This window comes from Solanum lycopersicum, chromosome 5 (genome assembly GCF_036512215.1).
Source record: "Solanum lycopersicum chromosome 5, SLM_r2.1".
NCBI classification, from domain to species: Eukaryota; Viridiplantae; Streptophyta; class Magnoliopsida; order Solanales; family Solanaceae; genus Solanum; species Solanum lycopersicum.
This window is the reverse complement of record NC_090804.1, coordinates 36,523,075-36,541,188: the sequence shown is the minus strand read 5'-3', so window position 1 is coordinate 36,541,188 and position 18,114 is coordinate 36,523,075. Positions and strand designations below refer to the sequence as shown.

Genomic DNA, 18,114 nt, shown 5'->3' with positions numbered 1-18,114 from the left:
GTATATGACCAAATGACTAATCTGTTATTTTATTCGAGTTCTACTATTCTTATTTATCCGTTTAGATTTCCTTGGATTTTTTATGATTTGTGATATTCTTAATGCCCCCCAATCCATGTTTCTACCCAGGTTGGAGAGTCTCTCATAGTCAATCATGTTTATCATGCTTGTCCAATATTATTTATGTGTTTTCAGACTTGGGATGATTTGCCATTTTGGATATGATTGACTTTGATATAATCTTAGTCATGACTTGGTTGTCCCGCTATATTATTGTACTTAATTTTAACACTAAGTATATGACACTAGAAATCCCCGGTATGAAAAAATTATATGGGAAGGGTTGTAAAATCCTAAACTAGCTAAGATATTTCCACCATTCGGTCAAGTAAATAGGTGGGGCATGGTTGTTTGGAATATTTTGCTCATATTTGAGTTTTTAAGGTTGAGTCTGCCACTATTGAGTCCATTCTTGTGATGTTGTAATTTAAAGAAGTGTTCCCTACTGATTTTCATAGTAAGCCCCCTATAGGGAAATAGATTTTTCATTGACTTTAAACATGGTACCCGATGCATTTTGATACCTCTATATTGCATGACCCAAGTAGAGTTGAGAGAGCTTAAAACTAAAATCCCAGAACTTTATGATAGGGGTTTCATCTGTCCTAGTGCATCCGATTGGGGTGGTCCTTTCTTGTTTGTTAAGAGAATAGATAATAGTATGAAGATGTGCATATATTACAAACAATCGAATGAGGTTATAAATCAAAAAAAGTACCAACTGTTTGGGATGGATAATCTTATCGACCAGTTACAAGGTGCATCATTTTTATCTATCATTTGATCAAATTAGGCTCAAAAATTTACCAAAGACGTCATTAAGGACCAACAATGGGAACTATCAGTTCATAGTGATATCTTTTTGGTTGACAAATGCTCATGTAGTTTTGATGAGTTTGTGATAGTATTTATTTTTGACATTATTGTTTATTCTAACAGTGAGGATGACTAAATCAACCATATTAATATTATTCTAGGTGTTCTAGCGAAACAAAAGTTGCATGCAAGATTTTCTTAGTGTGAATTTTTGTTAAATTCAATTTTCTTTTTCGAGAATGTAGTTTACGGAAAGGGGTAAAGGTAGATACCCAAAAGATTGAAGCGGTTAAAATTACGTTCGGCCTAGCTCTTGACTGAAGTAAGGATTTTTGTGAGGCTTGCTAGCTATTCTCATAGATTCGTGAATTACTTTTCTTCTATTACCAGATCTTTTTCAAGGTTGACCCAAAAGGCGGTAGCTTTTGAATTTACCAAAAAATTTGATGAGAGATTTCAAAAGATGAAGTTTCTTTTGAACACAACACCAATTCTAGCACTATGAATGGATGGTAATGATTTTAATGTTTATTGTGATGCATTCCTCTAAGGTTTGTGTGTAGTGTTACTGCAGCATAAGAATGTTATAGCTTATGCATCGCCACCAATAAAAATCTTGATTCAGCAACATGAAAATTTGTAGCTAAAAAGTAAATTCCGTTGCTAAATCCACTTAGTGACGAATTAACGACGTTCGTTGCTAAATGCAGTGTTTTATAGTAGTGTTTGACAGTTGAAGGTGCACAAGAGTAATTACCCTACACATGATTTAGAGTTTCATGTGGTAATGTTTGATCGTAAGATTATGATGAATTACCTCTATAGTGTCAAGTGTGACGTTTTTACTACTCATCGCATTCTACAACATTTCTTCACTTAAAATGATCTGAATTTGAGATAGCAAAGGTGGATGGAGTTACTCAAGGATTATATGTGACCATCCAATTTCATACAAGTAAGGCTAATGTAGTTGAAGACGCACTAAGTGAGTATGTAATGAGTATGTCTAGTCAAACTTGCTTAAGTGTATCGAAGCATCATATGTCGAAAGAAATTCAGACCTTGAATTCTAGGTTCATGCAGTTGAAAATATCATTGAACGGCGGGTTGTTAGCTAGCATTGAGATTAGGGACACATTCACTAAGGAGATCAAGGCCAAAAAACATGAGGATGAGAATTTTTATAGCTCAAATAAAAAATAGTGTCTATTGAGACACAAGATGTGACTTTAGATGTGGGGGTGTGCTCAGCTTCAATGAAAGGATTTCTATTCATATATTAGATGAATAAATTTAGAAATTATTGACATAATATAATTGTTTGGGGTATTTTGTTCATCCGAGTGTGATGAAGATATACTGATGTTGACACCCAATTTTGACACTCCCCAATATCGAGCTTCCTAATTTTCAACGATTCAAAATAATATATATATATATGTGTGTGTGTGTGTGTGTGTGTGTGTGTGTGTGTGTGTGTGTGTGTGTATGTGTGTGTATGCGCGTGTGTGTGTGTGTGCGTATAGTTTTGCAAGTTATAATTTTTAATATATGTTTTACCTTATTATATATAACTAATATATTTTATGTTTATTCTAAAATCTTTTCTAAAGGATTTTTATTTTAGGTTTAATACTTTGCTAAGTCAGTTTACATGTTTTGAATTATTTATTTTATAATCACGTCGATTATTTTATTTCATCAAAAATTAAGAAGCTTATTTAATTAATTTATGTTAATTAATTTCATATAGTTACCAAATATTTAATCCATTTAGACAAAACCATTTTAGGCCTTTTATTTTTGAGTAGTCCATCTCCTATTTAATTCCAATTGATTTCCTAGCCCAACTATTTTTGCCAACCCAATTTTCTTTCCCATACTAGCCCGCCTTCCGTCTTAAATTTGTCCTCAGCCCAGCTTCAATGCAAAGGGATCAGATTCCCCACACTAGCAGCCCATTATTTTTCCCTCATCTTATCCCATAACCAATTTGATAATCCCAGTCCATCTCTTCTAACTTTGACCGACCCAGATTTTTGTTTCCCAAAAAGGATTTCCACGGCTGTCTTTCTTCACCAGTTTGCAAGCGACAAAATGCTTAGCGCGTCAAATCGCTTCCACGGCGTTAGGTGGAGAAATGAGTGAAAATCGTCGAACCATCCTATACGCGCTCTGCCAGTCCCTACGCCTTGTATTCTCCACGCAGAATAAAATAGACGGAACAAGGTATCATGCGTCTCCTTCCCTTTTGATGCCTGCTTGTACGATCTTCAGGAAAAGGCGGTTGTTTGTACGAAGGACAGGAGAGATCTTGATACCTCAACGATTCGCTCATCTTTGGATCAAAATCGGACGACTCCCATCCTTTTCCTGTTGATAAATTATACGAAGATCGTACCAGTGACAACTTCAGCCTTATCCCTTTAAGGGATTACCAATTTGAAATGAAAGAGGAGATAACGAATTTGCCCCAGTCTTATTCTGATTTTTCCCCGCCTTCCTAATCCAAAAACCCTAGTTAATTCCCCTATAAATACCCTCTTCTCCGATGGTTTTAGGGGTTAGAGATGTTGTGAGTGGTCTTCTTGAGAAATTTTGGGAATCAGAAAGTGGGGAAAAATCAATTTTGGAAAGAGAACTATTAAAATATTTTGTTTAGTTTTCTTGAACAAAGAAGAAAAGAAATTTTGAGTTGAGACTTTTTTTGTGTCCATCTTTCTTCGTTTTAATTTTTTTGCAACAGAAAGAGGAGTTTAGGACATATTTTGAGTTACAGTAGTGTTTCTCTTAGCAAATAGTCGTGACATATTAAAATGCGTTAAGAAAACAAGGAAGCATTTGTTTTGGCCTAAATTTTTCCGTGTTTCCATCGCCGGTATTTCCCATACTTTAGATGAGTGTGGGGATTCTATTTGGGTTTTTCTGACTGATGTTCGTGTTTGTATTTGTGTGGAAGCTCGCCAATTTCCTGCTCGTTCTCGTCTCAGTGTCGCTGCCAAGAAGAAGGTAATACTTCCTTCATTATAATATCGTCCTTGCCATCTTATTATGTTTGAGATTATAATGTTTTGATGTCAGTAAAGTTTGATTTAATGACTAGTTCACTGTTAATAATTGATTCGTTAGTTTGTCAAGGCGATTTCGAGAAGATTATATTGATTAGACTTTTTAGAATTAAGAATATGTCGTGTATAAGCATCACTAATCCTCCCTCCATCGTTTGAATTCACTTTTAGTGTTTTGTTCCTGAGATGACTCCCTCATTACCTTCAAATTATAATATTCGTTCTCTCATTCTCTCTAATTACATAAGAGTTTCTTTCATCTATTTTATTTCTATAATGTTGTCGTTTTGGAGGTTCATGGAAATTTGTTAGTATGAAGATTACGTGTTACATTAGTTCTCATTGAGTTAGATGCAGTGTCATATGTTACTTTATTTATTATTAATTTTATATAGCATCTTATTTTAGCCATTTGTGAGAATTGTGGAATCAATGTTACTTAACTTTGAAAATCAGCGGTCTTTTAGCATGAAGCTTTAGCTGTACCGTTCTCTCTCTTAGGTTTTCTATGTGATTCTATGATCTAAATGTGTCGGTTTGCAGCATCGTTATATAGCATGTTGTGTCTTAGTTTCTATCTTGGTTTTTGTCTCCCTTTCCTTCTTCGACTTTACTATGTAATGTCAATATGTTTGTGTTGATCTGCTTGGACCATGTTTATATATTAGATGTTCTATTTAACTTTCTATTGGCTATTTGTCTATGCTAAGTCCTCAAATCAATTAAAATAGTTAGTACATATCATAAATTTGCATGCCTATTCTCACAGTTTGACCCTATATATTTCTTTTAGTGTTCCAGTAAGTTTGCGGCCCAATATGACCTGCCTTGATTTTGTTATCTTTTGTTCCCTCGCTTTTCAAACCTTAGTAAAGAAAATGTGTTTACATTAGCAAGTTAAGTCGGCAAGTCGTCTAGTTTGTGAATTGTGATGGGTTTCCAAATTTTTTAATCTGTCGCAATAATTTGTATTCAACATCTGTTTTTTTTTTACATTAAGTAAAATGTGAGAATTGAAGTGTTTCTTTAGCTTACTTTCATGTTTATGTTACTACTCATCTTCATCTCTGTGTTTGCTGCCTTATTTTAGATTTTCTCATATCACGGGTAGGTGGCGATTAAATTTGAAAACAAAATACTCTAGTGTTTTATAGGGTGCCTTGTTTTGTTCGAAATATTGTGAGTTTATTATTTTACTTGCGTCATGATTAGATCAAAGTGTGAAGAAGAAAATTGGTTATTTCTTCTTCCTTTCCTTTACTTGAATTCGTAAAAACAACGAAATCCATTGTTTATTCATGTCGTTTCTCGCTCCGCTTAATACTATTTTATTAATAAGTGCATATATAAATTTTTAATCCCATTTAATGTCGTGTTTTTTTGTCATTTTTATTGATCTTGTGAGTTCATTATGTGTATCCATTTATCGTCTGGAGTTAATTATTCGCCAAGGGGAAAATGTTTGTTATTTTGACTTTCTTCAATGAACGATATGCGGGCTTCTCTTGTCAACACATAAAATAGTCTTATAATTCGTTATCTTTGTTTACCATTAGTGGAAATTTTATTTACATTCATATGTCTTGAGTCACTTATTAACTGTTTATTCCTTATCCCCTGCATGAATTATGGGATAAGATCATACTATTCCAACCCCCCATTTATTTCCACACAATCTTTCCGAGCCAAGGAGGCTCCATCTTACTCATTTGGAGTCGAAAACAGGCGGACAAATTTGGAAATAGAAATGGCTTGAAGAGGCTGAAGACATTGAAGAAGTTGGGTCGAACAGTCCAAATGTTTTTTTATTTTTGTAAGTGTTATATTTTGTTATGTTGGGCCGAAGCCCTTGTCATATTTCCTATTTTGTATTTACTAATTTTTGCCTAGTCTAGGACTGGTGGAAATGGGTCAAAGGCCCAAAAATTCAAATAGGTCAATAACCGGAAACAAATGGATCCAATACCGGTCCAGGAGGACAGAACCTGGGTTGGATCCAATCTCTCTCCCTCTCTGTCTGTCTGTCTCTCTCTTTATTTGCTTAATTACTTATTCATTAATTGTCACTAGTTTTAGGGTTAAAGAACCCAAACCCCCTCTAACGCTATAAATGTATTATCGACTTAAAAATAATTAAAACCAAATTCTAAAAGGATGAATAAACTTGCAAACCAATTCTTACTTAGATAATAAATCCGTTCTTGAAAACAAATCCTAATAAACTTTATAATAAATTTAAGTTAGAAATTTTGTCAAATAAGTTAATTGCCGGAAAACCGTGTTAAGCGGATATTTGAGGTGCTTGACCCCTTACTAAAATATAAATAGAAATCCCCGAACCATCTCCTAAAGTTTTCCATTGATTTTTTCTGCTAACTCTTTTGAAAATAAAAGTTTTCTTAGTCTTCTCAAAATTAAGTTGCTACTTTAAAAAGTCAAAAACTTATGAAAAGTAATTTTTCGATAAAACAACTGAGATTTGAAGTGATTTTCGTGGTAACAAGGCATGAAGAAATCTATAGCTGAGTTTGTGCCTACATGCAAAAATTGTCATCAAGTAAATTATGAGCATCAACTGCCTAGAGGTTTGCTTCAAAAAATGCTAATTTAGGACTAATAGTGGGAAATAGTAGATTTCTGTTTGAAGTTAGTCTCCCTAAGACTTTGGGAAAGTTTTGTTATATTTTGGTAGTGGTCGATAAATTTACTAAGTCAACAAACTTTAGTTTTGTTTGAATAGATTATATTGCTCAAGATTTATCTATGGTTTATGTGAAACAGATAGTTAGGCTTCATTATGTACCCCTTTCTATTATCTTAGATTGTGGTATGTAATTTGGATCCATGTTTTGGAGGAAATTACATGATGAATTTGCTAAAAAACTCAATTTTAGTGTGACTTTTCGTCCTAAGACAGACGAGTAGTAAGAGAGAATTATCCAAGTGTAAGAGGACATGTTAATGGCATATGCGATTGACTTTGGAGGACGTTGGGATAAGTTCCTATGTTTGTGTTAGTTCTCCTATCATAATCGTTACAGCTCCAGCATTGATATGGCATTGTTCGACACACTTATAGAGAGCATGTTAATCACCCATAGGATGGTTTGAGGTTTGAGATATGAAACATTTGGGGATTGATTTTGAGAAAAATTCTCAAGATAAAGTGAGGAATATTCAAGATAAGCTTTTAGCAATGTAGAATAGACAAAAAAAAGTATGTGGACCATAAGGTAATAAACATGGCATTTCAGACTGGGAGAGTTATTCTTAAAGTATCACCCAAAAAATGGGTGATGAGATTTTGCATGACGGGCAATCTTAGTCCTAGATACATTTGTCTAGTTCAGATTCTTGTATGTGTAGGACCAATAGCTTACAAATTAACTTAACCTCCTAACCTATAGGGAGTCCATCTAGTATTTCATGTGTGCATGTAGAAGAGATATCATGGTTACAGGGATTGTTGACACCCAATTTTGTGCCTCCTTGATTGTAATTAACTAGCTAGCTTCTCGAGTTTAAACAATTTAAGATAATTAATTTTATAAATTAAGATATATATATATATATATATATATATATATATATATATATATATATATATATATAATGATAGTAATAAATAAAGTTTAAGATTGTGAATTATTTAAAATAAGGTTTTGACATTTCTTATATTGTCTTAGCTAGCGTATATGTCTTACACAATTGTTCGTATAATTATTTAAATTTATGAATATTCAAAATATAAAAAAATATTAATGATAGTAGTATTTTGTATGAATATTTGGTTAATTATTTTAGCTTACATTTTGAATCTTTAGTTTATATCCGAATTAATTATTTTATTTTTGTTAACCTTAGGAAACTCGTTAATTAATTTGCCTTACTTTTAAATTTTAATCCTTGGACAATTACAATTTAATATGGATAAATTTGTAAAATCCTTAATTAGAAGACCACATTTGGGCCTTCTTTTATTATTCTAGAGGCCCACTTCAAACAACGCAGAGACCCAACCCTTTTCCCTCCCTTCAACCCAATATCAGACATCTTATCCAATTTAATCATGAGCAATTTAATCCAAACCATTCCAATACATCCAACAGCCCATCCCAGCCCACCTTACTTCGTGACCCGATCCAGTCCAAATATTTTCCCCTAAAAGAGAACCTGAATACGTCTCCAGAACATCCCAAACATCTCCTTCAAGCGGTGATACACAGCGTCTTCATAGCTTCTCCAAACGACATCAGCCATAGGAGCAAACGACAACCCTCCAACGTTCCCAAATTGACGGAATTCACATAGAAAGCAAAAGCAGAGAGGAGCAGTGAGCGTAAACTGCAAACTTTCTCTTATTTCCTCAACGTTTCCCTCACTCGTACGATTTTTCAGCAGCAATGCGAGACACTTTCATCTTTGCAAAAGCGAGATAACTCCACGTCGCCTGCCCAGTACAAAGAATAAATCTTGTCCCTCCACCTCGCTGGGAATTCGGTCAAAATTTTAGAATTGAACGAATATTCGATCTTTTGATAGGATTTGAAGCTTTGAAAATTCAAATTTTTGTGGGCCTGAAAAGGGGGTGGGGGCCCTTTTCTCACTTCGTTTTGAACCCTTACCCTCCCATATATAATTCTCTTCTCTTTTTTTTTGTTCTGGGAGTTTTTTTTTTGGGGGTGAAGTTGAAGATATTAGTTTTTGAGAAAGAAACAGAGAGTTTGTTTAGTAAAGGAAATTTTTTTTTGAGAGAAAATTTTCTCGAGAAAGAAGACCAGCCGAAATCCCATACAAGAAGAGGAGGAACTTTCCGAAAGCTACTTAATATATTAAGAACAAGTTTACGTGATTGAAATCCATATGAAATACTCTTGAAATGGCTCACTCGATTTCAGAATTGGAGTAGATACTTTGCTCGAACTTGGGTCTTCTTTTCACCATTGGTTGTTCCGTTTGTGTGGAACTCACTTCTTTCTTTGGCGCTCATCGTTGTCTCTTTTTGTTGCATCATAAAAGGTAAACCACTAATTATGTTCTATTTTTTGACTTCTCTGTGTTCCCTTTTATTTCCTACTGCTATAATGATCATTAAAGAGTTTATTGTCATGTATGTCTAAATCATGTGTTATTTGCTTACTGTATGGGTGCTATCCATGAAGTCTTTTGCCATTTTGTTTTAATATTTTAGCATTTCGTAATTTTATCATAAAGAAGTTCTTTGCTCCAGTTGTACGCTGTTATTCCTTCTTTTTTGTGACATTATTGATGTATATTTTAAGGTTCTTCTGCAAACTTGTGTACAGTGTTCTCTTCGTATTTTTCCATTTTTTGATAGACCTATTACCGTATCGTGGTATTGTTGTTATTTGTAACAGAAAATCATTTGATATATTGCATACTTCTTAAAGCGATCTCATCGAAGTTGATTTTCTCTGTTTCGAGTTTCTTTCATCTTCCTTTTTTCGTACTTGTTTTGGAAGTTTGAATCTGTATTTCCCCGTTTTAGTTGTCATAAAATATAAAAATGAGCACTCATTTCGTTAGTGTTGATGTTGTTTGCTGCGTTTTCTTCAAATGAAGATGATTTCTCAAACGTCTCATATGGAAATTGGTTATTGTATTATATACCCCTTTGAGATTAAAATTGTATCTTTATTTGAGATTAAGTTGTGGCTACCCTTTTCTATCTTGTCATATTTGTTTGGTTTTGGGAATCCGATCCTTCAAATTTCCATTTCGCCGTTATGTGTTTTCCATTGTTTATTTGGTTCAAGCATTTTTACTCTTAACGTGTCACTGTTAGATGTTTGGTCATATGAGTTTGTGTGTGTTAAATGTATGCGAATGTTAACGTAAATTGGTGCACCTTTTTCACTTGTCTCTAAATGTTTTATGAGTTGAGTTTTTGTTGTGACTTGAACATATGGTTGAGTCTCTGGAGGGATAAAAGGAAAATTGTTGTTGCCCTTTTTTTTATTATATCTGGGATTGAATTTGGAAGTGTCATACTAAGTTTTAGTTTGTCTTCGTCAATCACAAATTTGTTATAGGGATTGAATGTCGAAAGTCATCTTTCTTAGTTCTTATACTAGGTTGGAAGGTTGAAGCAAGACATTGATATCTCGAGTTTCTTAGATATTGCTTATTTTTTGTTTTAAGTCCGTGGTATATCATTTCGACCATATCAATATCTTCTCTTGCCTGCCCAGTGTTTGTTTCTATATGTCTGAATTTTCAGCAAATATGGGTTTTTGTGTGATCAAATAAAGCTGTTATTCAGTCCTGAAGTTAGAAATCCTTTTTCGTGGCGTTTCTGATTTCTGGTGGATGTATAGTCTCTGTATATCTCGTAATAAAAAGATGAATAAAGCATAGTTTGGTATGTTTTGATGGCTAAAACTGTAAAATGGCTCGAGGATTCCTGTAGCCTATTCATGCTTGTCTCCAACCCTTGTGTGATTTTTTTTAAAAAAGAAACAAATAAAACATGAAATATAATGATGTGTGATACAAAATGACTTGATTATATTATTTTTATTCCTGCTAATATGATAAGATGTGCATATCGGTATAAGTGAATAGCAGGGTATAAATCCTTTCTCTGCAGTATTGTTATTTGCTAGTCAAAATATGCTAAGCTACTTTATTCCTTTAGTTTATAGCATTTCTTTATTGCAGAGCACAGTTTACCATGAATGGCTAAGTGTGCCCATTTATCATATGTCATAGAGCTTGTTTGGCTCAGCTTAAAAGCTGGTCAAACTGACTTAAAAACTGATTATTGACTTATTTAGTTGTTTGACAATCCTCAAAATAACTTATTTTAAGTTGAAAAAACTTATTTTAAGCTAAAAGTTAAAAGCTGGGGTAGGGGTGCTTTTTTTCCAGCTTATAAACTGTTTTAAGTTGATCACATTTTTACCTTTTTATCCTTAATATTTTTAAACAATTTCCAAATTATCCACATAATCCTAACATCTCTTTCTTCTATTTTTCCCTTTTCACGTGTGGATGATAGACAATTACTATTACTAATGAATGAAAAAGTTTTTTATCAACACTTACTTGCCAAACACATCAACAATTTTTTTAACTTCAGCACTTTTATCCAAACGCATAACTACTTATTTTAAAAATAAGTTTCAGCACTTTCAAAAGTACTTTTTTAAAGCTGCTTTTATTAAGCTCATCCAAACGGGCCCATAGTTTATTTATTTATTATTATTATCTTTATTTGATGTTGACTCACGACATGTTTATCTCAGTTCAAATAATTTGCTATGGTATTAATTGCTTCAAAATTTCCCATGTGACACTTTATTTCAAAGAGCACATTCAATTTGTTGGTTTTATTTTTCGTGATTCCGGCAAAATTGTTTATCTATTCACCAAAGTAGTTTTCGTTGGCATCTTTGATTTTCTTTTGGACTAATTTACAGTCTTTTGATGCTTTACTTAAAAATCGTGGAGCACTAATCCCTATCATTATTTTGTTTCATGTAAAAATATGTGCGAGTTTGATATAAACTCTCACTTCCCTTTGCATCTCGAGAGAGAGAGACTTAAAAGCCCAAAAATCTCCATTGATTCAACCCTGTAGAATCACAGAATAGGTCAAAGGATGAAGGATCCGAATCAAGTCGGAAAAATTGAATGGATTGGGGCAAAATAGCCCAAAATTTATTTTAATCATCATATTGTACTTATTTTGGGCCTAAGCCCTTGTCGCCTTTTTATTTTCTGTTTTTTATTTTTTATTTATTATTGTTTAGTCTAAGATATTGGGATAGAAAAGGAATGGTGTTTCAATTCGAACTGCCGAAATTACCCCAAATTTGGAGGAGATCAGAGACTGTGTAGACATAGTAGGTACTGAGATAGAAAGGACTTCAAGAAAACAAGAAGATATCTTTATCCCTAATAAGTCTTCTATAGAAAATATTGTTGACTGGTTCGGGTTGGGAAAAGACTTTGCCTACTAGTGCCAAGAATCCCACGCAGCATTCAGGGATCTTTGTATATGACACGGACATTTAACCTTCTACGCCACTTACAACTGAGAGTTCAAGATTTCCTACAATAAATGGAATGAAATTCGTCCATTAGCATTTGTTGTAGCGTTATTGGGTACAATGGTATTTCCACATGGTCCAAGTTTGAGTATCAATACCCGAGTTATACCACTCACGCATACTTTGTTCAAAGAGTATGAGAACCAAGGTATAACAAAGTACTACCCTAAAGCTCCAGTCATCTTTTTCGATATGTATCGAACCCACGGAAAATGCAAAGAGGGGTATCGATACTTCCAAGAATGCAACTTGCTCCTTAAGTGGTGGATCTTCAGCCATTTAGCAAAAGGTGCTGGGACTCGGGAGCTGCATACTCTTGACAACAAAAACACCCTTATTTATTTGAATGACATATTGTACTGGGCAAATATGGACAATCGGAGAACTAGGGGAAGATGGGCTCAAATTTTCTCCAAATCGAGAGAAGAAGATCTCCAATGGATGCTGAACCGTTTCATTTCCAAAGAAGTTGTCGTGGAAAGCCGCATAAAGATTGTGCTTCCTCTACCAGTTATTCAGAGAATGCTCCCTTATGCACTCTTTCAAGTCTTGTGAAAGTTCAGGAGGAGACAAATTGTACCCAAAGAGGCGTACTATGGTGGTCATGCATATGAATTTGGAGACGATAGAGTGCAAGACGCGTCAGAAACATTTAGAGAATGGAAAAGTGCCAAGCGTATGGACAAAAACAACGTCGCCCCTTACCGATTCAATGCTGGGTATCACAATGGTTACAAAGAATGTCTGAAGAAGGACATACAAAGCATCTTCTCCCAAAAACCGTGCAACTTTTGCAGCGTAACAGACAGAAAAGCCGAAGCAATGGCCCAGCTACAAGAGATAAAGAAAGAGGCCCAAGAAGTGTACGCTAAGTTTTTTGAGAACCAAGACACTCTAGAGAAGGCGACTCAAGAGGTGGAAAGACTATGGCGTGGTTATGACAATTTCGATGCTTGGGTCAAGAAGAAAATCAAGAGGATGCGATACGAAAGCTTGGAAGAAAAATGACGCTTAGGTGAAGGATTCCTGCTGATGCTATGATATATGTTTCAGTAATACAAGACTGAGGGGGACGACGACGAAGCAGGACCATCTGGAGAGATATAGTGGATTTCTTCCCTATGTTGGTTTTTCAATATGTATTTGTCATTTTAGCCCCTGCGTGGGCCTGCCTTTAATGCACTTTTAAATGTCCCCCACGTGGGTTTTTCTTTAATGTATTATCCATTATTTTCCCCTCTATGAACATTATTAACTTGTGAAATTCATTTTGGAAGGGGAGATTGTTTATTTTGTTCAATTCACGCGTACATTATTCAAATGTGCTAGGCCTACCCTTGGCACAAAAGTGTCCCTCTATATGTTTTAGGACACGATATATGTGTTTAACTACTTATGTGTTATGTTGCTATTAATGATGATATCGTAAACCCACTCCTTTCCAGAAACTTTCAGATGATATATACAAACAAGTCGTCGTTACAAAATGTTCGGTCAAAATTTCTGAGTCTCAAGTTTCACACTCAAAAGACACATCCTATACCTCAAATCTTAAAACACTACTCTACCATCTCAGGAAAGGAAAAATCACTGCAATGGACAAAGGTAAGAACATCCAGATGGAACTCACTGGAGAAGAACTACAAAGAAAGATTGAACGGATCACTTCAAAAATTAAGAAGCAAAGGAGGAAGGGCTCAGAATCTACATGGCCACCGCAATTTACAAAGCTGCAACCGTGACTCTGGATGAGGATCTGACATCAGAGATGAAGAGAAAGAAAGATGTTGAGATGGACACAAAAGACTTGCGAGAGAAGTTGGACAAGTTTCGGGTGAAAGTGCAGGTAATAGAAGCGAGAGAGGCGAGGATAGAATCGAAGACCGCCTCTCTGTTAGCTAACAGCATGTTACTTCATGAAGAGCTGACAATGGAAATGGAATAACTCATCTCTATGAGAGAATGGATGGTTGTACTGAGGAAGAAGAACAAAGCCTTCCATAGCAACATGATTGATGAACTTCAGAAAATGCGCGAAAATTACCCCGTTTATGATTAAGGGGCTAATAGTGGTCCCGATAATGCTCACCCTGAAGCGACTGGGGATGACGACAACAAGGAAATCGTCTACAGGCCTCCATTCCTAGGACGTACGGAAGGATGAGACTAATGCTGCAACAAGAACGGAAATGATGAATGTGACGTCATCATTTTATTGTTTAAAAGCTCTACTGTTGCCTTTCATTTTCCTTGTAATCGTAACGAATGAATGAATGAAAATATTTTATCTTGTACTCGAACTACGTTAGGCTTGAATTCTCCTTGTGAGATACGTAGGTAGCCTTCCCAGGACTGACCCTATCTTTAATAATTTTCATTCTCCCCCTTTATGTGACGAGAAGATACGTAGACCAAATCAACAAACGTCAAAGAGTAACTACAAGAAGACTGTAGCTCAAACGTGATTTAACCTTTCTGAGACAGTGTGAAAACTAAACAAGCAAAGTCCTTCTTGTTAAATAATGTGTTTCCGTCCTTACATGTGAGTTGAAGATGTCCTAAAACAAAGCAACTTGTGTGTTTATATGCTCTCTATGTGATATCATTCATTTTGTATTCTGAATCTGTAGTGACAAATCTGCCTCTGAGTTGTTTTCCCTCTCAGGTACTTTGAAACTTATCTGTGTGGATCAATACCTGGTAGATCATCCCTATTCCACTAGATCAAAAGGTCTTACAGATTTCTTCCTTAGACAAATCTAGATAATGCAAAGACTATTAAGGGGGATAATAACGAAGAAGTAAGTCTTACTGATGTTGTGGTGTCTTAACCCACCATAGAGGACCATAATGAGTTGATTGTGTAGTTCATGCAACAGATTGAAGAGATGAGGGTAGAAACGCAAACGAGACAGGATTCGCCTCAACCAGGATTTGCTGCTAACACTCTTGATGGAAGACCTCCAATCTACTTCCTTCCCTCAAATATTAATTTGTCCTAGAACCAGCCATTTACACCTGCTTAGAACCCGTCGGTTATAGATTTGACTACCCAAAATCCCAAATAAGCTTACGCATCCTACCAAACTCCACCTCCTCTCAAAACAATCATCCCCAAATGCCACCCCATCCTCAAAATGCCCACCATGAAACTGCTCCACCACTGCAAAATCAAAAACGAAATCCAAATCAAAATACTTTTAATCCAAAACATCCCATCACCACTTAAATAAGAATACCAATCTGTAGACTTACCAACAAAATTATCAAAATGCTCAAAATGCCCAGAGTCCTTATGTGGCTCTATCCTTACCCAAAAAAACCACTTTCAAAATTCCTATCCCTGCCGAACACGTTGTGCATGGTTCTGAGCTGGACCATTATGAGGAACAGAAAAAGGAGTGGAGGGAAAATGAAGAGGTAAAGGTTGACATAAAAGAAGAGATCAAGAAAGACATGAAAGAGCTCCAATGCATCCCTGATGCTGCCGGTATTAGATATAAAGACTGATGTATCTATCCAAATTTGTACCTTCCAGAAAGGTTCAATATCCCGAAGTTTGACATTATCGGAGGAGTGGGCAACCCTATGGCTCATTTGAGAGCCTACTGTTACCATCTCGTGGGAGTTGGAAGGGATGAAACTTTATTGTTGCGGCTCTTCACCCGAAGACTGAGTGGAGAAGCTCTTAAATGGTTCATCTCGCATGAAACCCGGCAAAGGCCCAGTAGGAACGCATTGACCAAAGATTTTATCGATCGATTCTCTTACAACATAGAAATTGTTCCAGTTTGATACTCCTTGGAAAAGATAAAGCGAAAATCAACCGAGAGCTATAGGGAGTTTGCCTATAATTTGAGAAAAAAAGCGGCGAGGGTGCGAGGCGCCCATGTCTGAAAAATAAATTTGTTGAAGTGTTCGTGCGGGTGAAAGAGCTGAGTATTATGACCGAATCATATTGCTTGTAGGAGCAAAATTTGCTGAGATAGTCAAAGTTGGTTAGAATATCTAAGACGGGTTGAAAACGGGAAGGATAGCCCGTCACTGCTTCAATCGGATTATTAGGAACGTTGAAGAAAAAAAGAGAAAAAAATGTTGTTGTTTCATATGGGGGAAGGAAAACTCCGAGAAGCTCGTAATATTCCCAAGGTCTCTCTCGACCTTCCCAAAATTCCTACCAAGCTTGCTACACGCAAACTAGTCATCCCAATAATCCTCCAATTCATGAGAATGTTACCTCCACTTATCCAAACGTCGAAGCTCCCCTAGACAAAAGTCAACCCCCGAATTACCATAATATCTCCCCTTTACCCAAATCATCCTTCACTTTCATCTCTCTACTACGGTGTTGCTCCCAACTGTTCTAACGTGTAGTCGAGATATTGAGCACCCCTTCCTGTCTATTAAGATCAAGTTCCACTATATCAAAATCCCTACTCGAACTACTAAGCTCCAATGCAAAACAACTAGCGAGTTTATAAGCAGATGCCTCCCCAACAAGGAAGTTATGATTCCCCTAGACCTCGGTTCGAGAAGAAACCTTCAAGGAATTTCATCGTGCTAGAAGAAAGTCGAGCAAAGTTGTACAGGCGAGTTGCTGCGGTCGAATATATCAACCCAGTAGGGCCCAAAACCATGGAAATCAATTCAAAATTCTGTAGGTCAGACCAGAGATGTGCTTATCATTCCAATTGTGTTGGACATGATGCTGAGGACTGTATCCACCTCAAGCCCAAGATTCAAGATTTAATCGACCAAGAGTTGGTTTCTCTCCAACCAGTTGCACCTAATGTGAATACCAATCCTTTGCCGAATCATGGAGGCGGCAACGGTTGTATAATAGAATCAGACTATGATTTGGTGTGGAACGAAAGTGATAGATCCAATCGTTCATGAAAATTTTGAAAAGGTTGTAGCTTTCTTGAGCATCAAAGAGAATAAAGAGTTCGTTATCTTGACAACCGAAAAGGTTGTTGCCTTGGTTCCATAAAAAACACTTTTCAAGCAAAAATTTGTGATTGAGACTGCTACTGCACAAGGTATGACCTAATCCAAAACATGTTATATTCCTGAGGAGCTTTCTCTCGGAGGTCAAAAGAAGGATCAAGCTAAAATACCAATAAGCGAGGGTGAGGAAGAGGAATTCTAGAGAAGAATACAGCCGAAATATTATTCTATTGTCAAGCATTTTGAGAAGACTCCAGCCCAAATTTCTGTATGGGCGCTGCTGATGAGTTCTCAATTGCACATACAGTCTTTGATGAAGACTCTCGATGATACGTATGTACCCACGGGCACAAGCAGCGATAATGTGGCCTCTATGATCCACTAGGTTATTAAGGGCATAGAATTAGCTTTTATGAAGATGAGTTGCCTTTTGAAGGCAAGTCCCACAACAAGGCACTGTATATCACTATCGTCTGTCCTGAAAAGGTTATCAATCGGGTCTTAGTAGATGATGGATCTTGTCTAAACATCTGCCCGTTGTCGACGCTAAGGTAGTTGAAGTTTGACTTAGCAAAACTTAAGCAAAATCAAGTCAACATGAGAGCCTTCGATGGGGTTCAAAGAGATACCTTGGGAGCCAAAAATAAGGTTATCAAATTGGCCCCTGCCGATTTAACACACAGTTTCAAGTCCTAGATATTGACACCAGCTATAACCTTTTTCTGAGAAGGCCTTTTATTCTCTTGGTTTGAGTTGTTCTCTCTACCCTGCATCAGATCATGAAACTTGTTTAAAAGAACGAAGATCTAGTCATTCATGGCGAAGGCAGTCATTCAGGCAGACAGGCGTTGATTATCGATGAAGTGTCTCATGGTACTAATTTCTACACAGTGGAGCTGGTAAATGCTACTAGTGAAGACTTGGCCCCACAACCTCTCATGCCTTATGTGTATAAGATTATTGCTACAGTGATTTCGCAGAGTGGATTTGAACTAGGTTTCAGATTGCGAATAAATTCCCAAGGAATTATTGAGCCTATTCCGATCCTCGTCAAAGTAGCCAAATATGGTTTGGGGTACATCTTCATTGATGATGACATAAAGTAAAAAGAAAAATGATCAAGCATTGACTAAGCCGATCCCACATCT

The 18,114-nt window shown here is 36.0% G+C and overlaps 2 long non-coding RNA genes across 2 annotated transcripts; both read left to right on the top strand.

Moving 5' to 3' along the window:
* The first annotated feature begins 2,757 nt into the window (after positions 1–2,757).
* LOC138348576 (uncharacterized) lies at positions 2,758–5,958 on the top strand. Its single transcript, XR_011221313.1, has 2 exons — positions 2,758–3,885; positions 5,583–5,958. It is a non-coding gene; the product is annotated as an uncharacterized lncRNA (long non-coding RNA).
* A 2,178-nt stretch (positions 5,959–8,136) lies between these two features.
* Positions 8,137–14,319, top strand: LOC104647424 (uncharacterized). The gene is made up of 2 exons (XR_741572.4): positions 8,137–8,963; positions 13,596–14,319. It is a non-coding gene; the product is annotated as an uncharacterized lncRNA (long non-coding RNA).
* Positions 14,320–18,114: the final 3,795 nt, after the last annotated feature.